At 34.6% G+C, this 7,459-nt stretch overlaps 1 long non-coding RNA gene across 1 annotated transcript; it reads right to left on the bottom strand.

Annotated features, from left to right (window-relative positions):
- Positions 1-2,896: 2,896 nt before the first annotated feature.
- LOC125674067 (uncharacterized) lies at positions 2,897-7,185 on the bottom strand. Its single transcript, XR_007369975.2, has 2 exons — positions 7,016-7,185; positions 2,897-5,417 (listed from the first exon to the last, which is right to left on the bottom strand). It is a non-coding gene; the product is annotated as an uncharacterized LOC125674067 (long non-coding RNA).
- Positions 7,186-7,459: the final 274 nt, after the last annotated feature.

Raw genomic sequence — 7,459 nt, 5'->3', positions numbered from 1 at the left:
ATTAAACCGCCGCGGTGACCGAAAGGTTAGAGCGTTCACCCCGCATGCGGTAGGCCGGGGTTCGAATCCCGGCCGCGACAGACCCAAGTCGTTAAAACGGGTAGTGATAGTTCCACCGCTAAACTCTCGGCATCAAGTGTGAATGTCACGGGTCCTCGGAGTTGACCTTAAAAACGGATGTTGTGGCACGCTAAAGAACCAACCCTCACTGCTCAATGGCCATAAGCGCCGAGTATAGGCCTAAATTCGAAGCCCTTCACCGGTCTTGGTGACGTCTCCATATGGGTGAACAATTCTCGAGCGAGACATTAAGCAAGATAAAATCAATCAATCTTTACATATTAAGTTTAATATTTGCTCCACGTTGAAAAATGCAAACTGCGTTTGTCCATCGTTAGGAAGTGCCATCTTCACCACCGATATATTGGTTGGTTGTGTATTGTTTATCGTCCCTCTCAAGAATTTTTCATTCATATGGAGACGTCACCATTGCTGGTGAAGGGCTGCAAAATTTAGACCTATGCTGTGCGCTTACGGCTTTTGAGCAGGAGGGGGTCTTTATTGTGCCACACCTGCTGCGACACGGGACCTCGGTTTTGCGGTCTCTTCCGAAGGATCGCCCCATTTATTCGCCTCTTACGACAAGTAAGTACTAACGACCCACTCAACTCGGATCCCCACGTGACCACTACCGATATATAAGCATAAATCTTTTACAAGATCTTGCGAGTTGTTGGAGATGATTGAAGATTTCAAAACAAGAAAGACGTAATGTACAGTTGGGGAAATAACTCTGGCAAAGAGAAACTGCGTAGTATATTTGCTGGCAGGACTTAATCAGTATTTCAGGTGTATTGATAAGACTGTCCAAAAACCTTAGGTTGTGGGGAAGTCTGCAGCATCCAGGAATTTATTTGTTAGGTTTTGTAGTTTTATTCTAATTTGTAAGGTATTGAAATGGAAAAAAAAAATTTTAAAAAGTTTCTTTATATCAATTATAAATTCATCCTTACTCTATTTTCGTCCAAGACTCACCAAAGGACACAATGGTAATCTGTTCCTCACTGCCTGTCTTACAGTATCACCTTTATTAGGTCATACTGTAACTAGCTAAAATACTGTTTGACGTTCTAACCTAAACCATCAGTTTTCTTTGATACTGACAAAAAATACCACCACCCCCCCCCCCTTCGATACCCACTTGAAAATACGTATCGTTTGTTCCAATCACGTTCTTCTGAATCGATGGTAAAGACTGTGACGGTCGTCATAAATCAAGAAAATGTCAGGAAAATTGTATTAACATAGATTTACAATGTTGATTGCATCGTACATTAAAGATGAATAAGTCATATATATCCTGTCAAATATAGAATAAGATAAAATATAAATACATTTAGGAGGTTCTGTCATAAACAACGATAGGCTTCACACAGATTGTCTACCGATATCGGAATATTTCGATCCTGAATTATGTGTCGCTCCATATCATTTTAGATCATGAATGTGTTTAATTAGTGAACACAGTAGCCTAATCCTAAGTGACACTCTGTTGTTGGAAGAAGTTGCCAATACATAAAGATAAAGAACAGTGATCAATCTCATAATTCCCACAAACAATGCAAAATTACTAGCAAACACCTGAACTCACTGAACATGGGAGGAGTACGCATCCCCTGTCCACCGGTCACATCTGTCGTGAACCCCAAAGAAATAATGTGATATAAGAATTCCATGTATTTGATTACTCCCTAAATACTTACCACTTAGATTGTGTATCAGCCGAATTCGTGTAATCAAACAACGTATGAAAAACTTACTATATACATTCACTTACGGAGTGATGAATATTTGTCCTACCCCCGCATATAAACAAATTGTCTTGCGCCTCACTTTGTACGACAGTTCTCCAAAGGGAAATAACTCAAACATGATGAATTGATATGGAACACATCAGCTAGCATTTCTCCAATAACAGGCCATTTTGTGAATTAGATTGTTTTAACGACAATATGATTTGCGAAATGCTGAGTTTAAATGAAGCTGTTAAAACACCTGTAACATCAACCTTGCCTCAATCTGAAACTGATCATATACAGAACATGTAGTGTGTAAACTATGCGCCTTTTTATATGTTGAAAGGTAATATGCTAGTGGTTATTACAAAGAAAAGACAATGTTGAATTTCGATTTCGATAGCAAACTCCCGTGAGATTCCTTTCAATGGCAACAAGAGGGTTCTTCCGTGAACAGGTATGCATGTAAAACTTAAAAGGTACCAATTTTGATGCATCAGATGCGCATTGCGACAAATAATGTCTCTTCAGTGATGCTCAAGCGGAAATGTTGGAAATTCAAAATGACAAAAACTTGTAACAGCTAAACGGAAAACTAGAGTGCCAAAAAAAAAAAAACTGCAACTGATCTCATAACAATACCCCCAACCGGCGGTGCTGCATATCACAGGGATTAGTGTAGCGCAGTCTCCGAGCTAACAATACACCAGTTACCCACGAACTATCACAGGGTCACAGGGATTAGTTTAGCGCAGTCTCCGAGCTAGCTATACACCAGTATTGCACGATGCACGAACTATCAACCTGGTAACTGGAATATTTGCGTAGAAGGAACAACTCAGCAAACCCTATATGTGAACCGCGGATGTGTAATTGATCCATTCACTCGGATATAGCTAGATAACCACGATGAATGTTAGCTTCAAGGCGTCCGTGTTCTGTCTTTCTCTTGGACTTGTATTTTGAACTCCAGGGATGGTCCGTGGTCAATATGTACAGTGTGTGATAAACAAGGCAAGGTAAAGTACAGAAATGCATCCCATATACCCTATAGAGAATACAAAATTTAGAGGACAATCACGGACTCCTGGACATCCAACAACAACAAAATTATTTATTCTCAAATACATACAACATGTGTATTGTGGAGAAGTAATTCGTAATATATAATACAATATTGTACATAGCACGCAGTTAACATGGAGGACATGCCCTCTCCCTTATAACCATTAAAAATTTGCATAATCTTTTAAGTACAATAATATTTTTACAATTAAGAAGCTGTTTAAATTTATATCTGTCTGGTCTATTTGTATAATATCTATCTAAGTTTTCCAATCTTCATTTCTTAATAGTTTCATCAGTACATATTAATAAATAATGGAACTCATCAGCCAAATCATTATTATTACATAAAGTGCATACTCTTTCATTTCTTGGAATGTTTAACCATCGTCCTGTCTCTACAGGTAATCTAAAATTTGATGCTCTAAATCTACAGAGTATTTCTCTTTTATTTTTAGGAAGTTCATCTAAATAAAATTCAAAAGGACTAAGACCATGTTTAGCTATATCGGCCCTGTGGTGTGTTAAAAAATAAAGCAGAATGAATTGAAATAAAATTGCTATCATTTGATAATATAATCTTTATACCATCGCGACGTGCCAAGATTTCCCCGCCAAAACGTCAGCTTGTGGAATTCTATACAAGACAAAACCGGTATCGGTCTGGTTTTCTGCAGAAATCTCCACTTTTTTCAAATTTAGTCATATAATTCATATAAAACACGACCTTCGATCCAGAAACTGACTGTAGTCTATCAAAATCTATCAATACAAATAAATTTTGCACGAACGATTTTTTGGATCGAAAGGTGTGCTGTTGATGAATATCAACTTTGAATTAAATCGAGAGCAATCCGGAATTATTTATTTTTGTGAGAGTTGTGGGTATTTTATCAATTATGTTGCTTTGAAAAATTAAAACAATATACTTATGTGGAGTCTACATCATTTCCATGCAGAATACACCCCTATATGGTGTTTTTATCACAAGTTTGTGCAGGAATTCTAAAAGCTATAGAATTTTGATGCGTAAACAAACGAATCTGCTGTCCGACAAATCGGACCTTCAATGCTATAGAAAGTTTTTATTTAGACGACACCAACAGAATTACTAAGATCAAAATGAAAAGAATTTATAGAACATGCATTGATATAACTAAAACTATTACCGATATTTCGAAAGTATAACGTTAACTAGGGCAAGTAAATGCATAGAGGATTTTTGAGCGAGTGACGTCATGTACGCCGTGGCTTAGTGGTAGAGAGCCCGTCCTTCAAGCAGGAGATCCGGGTTCAATTCCTACCCGTGTCAATATATATTTTTTTTTTAAATCATACTGTTAACTACATTTTTCTTGGCATTATTGAAAAATTAATTTCTTTCAAGACACTGAAGATGAAATTATACCTGAATACAAATAAAAATCAATAGGCCTATGCAATCACAGAACACCAAGAAAATATGCAAGGATTACATATTACATTTTTTAAAATTCATTGAAAAAAACCCAACCAAAATACTTTATTTTCGGACTTGATTTTATTTCAAAGTATGAACCAGCAAAAGATAATGGAAAGGAAAGTTTTTCCAATGCATCTAATGTACAGAAGAAAAGTCAGAAAAAATGTGAATCCATTAGCTGTTCATCATTTCCTGCAGAGTAAGAACTTTCTTGTTGAAACCACCACATGATATATTGTGTAGCAAGTGTAGACATGTGTGTCAGTAAATTCACATCCAACAAAATTGTCACCACCAATCTCGGCCACTTCCTGAGACAAAGTCTCTACAGACAATTTCAATACCTCTCGACAGAACCAGGCCTGTGGTAATGGTAATTAAATGACAGCCAGTTTCAATGTAATGCGGGTGTAATAGACCATTTTTGCATTACAAGTAATGGTAATGTAATGCATACTGTACTGTACATTATTTTTCATTACATTTACACTACTTCAAATATTTGATGATATTTTGAAGATTTAGAATAATTCATTTTATTAGTGAGATTGACTGAAGCATTTGAAACATTGATGACAATCAAATGCAATGAATAACTTAATAGATATGTTTCCTAACATTGCTGAATATTTTGTGTACTTATGTTAATGTATAATTAAAAATCAGAATACAGAAATAATTTTTCTGCCATTTCTTTAATATCTGACAGTATGTTATGTAAATGTGTAATGTAAATTCACTCTCAAGTAATGTAATACATTATATTTCAAAATAGGAGTAATGGTAATGTGAAATTAAGGGTAAACTTCAGAGTCGACATGTTTCTTCCAAGCAATATAGTCTTGTTTGGATCCAGTTTTTCCAGTTCTGATATAACTGCCTGATACTGTACAATGTAGGTGTCAATCTGGTCCCCCTATTGTGGGAATCTGTTTCCACATAACTGCTGTATAATCTGGTACCTTGCTATTGGCAGGCACAACAAGGAAGCTATGTATGAATCTGATGGCAGTGATGATAGCATTATATGAATTCTTGTCAATCTGATTCATGTCACCCTTGCCATCAATTTTTGCTGTACATATTATATCATCCTGAAATTCAAATTACTCCAGTATTATATCATTATCAAAACTATATCATAAATGAAAGGTGAAGATAACAAACAGTGATCAATCTCATAACTCCTACAAGCAATACAAAATAGATAGTTGGACAAACACGAACCCCTGTATTATAATATTCATATAAAAGTTGTACTTTCATGCCCTCATGTATTTTCATTGATATAAAATTCAGAAAAATTACATTTAAGTATTCGGTGGGAGATTGACATGTCTTCAACTAAACAATAGAGGACAGTTTAGCTGCATGTACATTTCTGCATAAATAATTATATACACAAACATTTCATTTGAATTTGATCCCCCATCTAATAATTTTTGTTGTAGCTAATGTTGATATATTATCTTACTTCACAATTATCAGCAAATTCACAAAATATTTTTATGTTTCATACTCTTTCTTGTGGGAGATGTATGGAAAAATTTAATATTCAATAATATAAAGGAGATAAAAAATATATGCTTAAATCATGGTAGTACCCATGAAATTCAACATTCTCTGAGTGATTCTATATCTAATCCCAATGCAGGCATGTCAGTTGTAAGTGTAATTGTTGAAATTAAGTTTGACATGTTTTACAATTTATCTTGAAATATGGCACATTTAAATTATAAAACCAAACTGTTCTTATGATTTTCCTGGCTTAATGGTGCTTTTAAGTATTTAAAAATTATTGAATGTAAAAATCATTCTGACTATTCTAATCCATGTTTCCGCGTAAGGCCAATATATATATATATATGTTAATTGGTTTCCACTTTCCCGACCTACCCTAATTAAAAATTTCTGTTGACCCTAACACATTTTTTTCTATTCTCACAGATTTTGCAAATGTCATCACTACAACAAGAATATATTTATTGACTTATGAAGTTATTTATTATGCACTAATACCAGACAGATTCCAAAACACAGAAACAGTTTTTGTTTACAGTAAATTGAAGAAATGTATCGATTCATCATATAACTTTTATTTGATTACTAAATAATCACTAAATTAAGTTTAAACATAGCAGAATACTAGAATACCAAATCATTCGAAAATTATTCAACCTATAACCCCCCCACAGGCCTACATGTTACCCCAGAGACATATACCATTATGGAAATATACATCTATATACAATTATATGTCTCTTTAACCTATACAAATACTTTTTAGACCATACAATGATACATGGAAAGTTCAAAGTGTAAAGTGAGTCAAACATCATGTAAGAAAATTCAAATAGACCCGAGAAGGTCATGCACTTGGAATTGAAAATGGCATGATCGTGAAACAGCTGATTTTTCTGATCAGCTGATATACATACAATTTTAAATCTTAACAATATATAATTATAATAGATAAACAATAAATATATGTTGACAACAGTTAACAGATTTGTTGTGGGATTTCCAACAGCCCAATGCGTGAATATTATGAGTTTATGTCAACACACCACATGCGCACCATACTATTCGTTCCATGCGACTTGTTTATCATTTTTAAGAGCAATTGGTACACCTATTTGGTTATACAGTTTAACGAGTAGAGGTGAAGTATATTCATATTTCTGAAACTTACGTTGAAATGCGATGAGTACATCCTCTGCAACTTCCACGAACAGCGCAAACAGGCTAACGGCGCGGTGTGTGAAAATGGCCGAATGAAGGAGATTGAAAAATATGGTGTGCCATTCGGGCTATAAGTAAAATAACCTTATTGCGTATTGGGAGAGAAAATTTCTTTTTCAAGATCTTATTATATAATAAACCACTCATTGCATAATTATGTTTTACAATACGTTACCACTTCTAATATAATAATATATAGCGACGTTGTATGACGCAATCTTAAAAAGTAGAGCAAATTATAGGATTTATACTAGTAATGTAAACCTAAAAATAGTGTTCTTTCACGAACTCTACGTATAAAAACCAGTACATTATAGGAAAAGAACATGTTAGAGGATATTTCTAACAAAAAATTATTCACTTTGGACGTTAGGCCGAATTTTGATAAACATGG

The sequence above is a fragment of the Ostrea edulis genome, chromosome 3, assembly GCF_947568905.1.
Source record: "Ostrea edulis chromosome 3, xbOstEdul1.1, whole genome shotgun sequence".
NCBI classification, from domain to species: domain Eukaryota; kingdom Metazoa; phylum Mollusca; class Bivalvia; order Ostreida; family Ostreidae; genus Ostrea; species Ostrea edulis.
The sequence above is the reverse complement of the archived record's forward strand: the minus strand, read 5'-3'. Positions and strand labels throughout refer to the sequence as shown.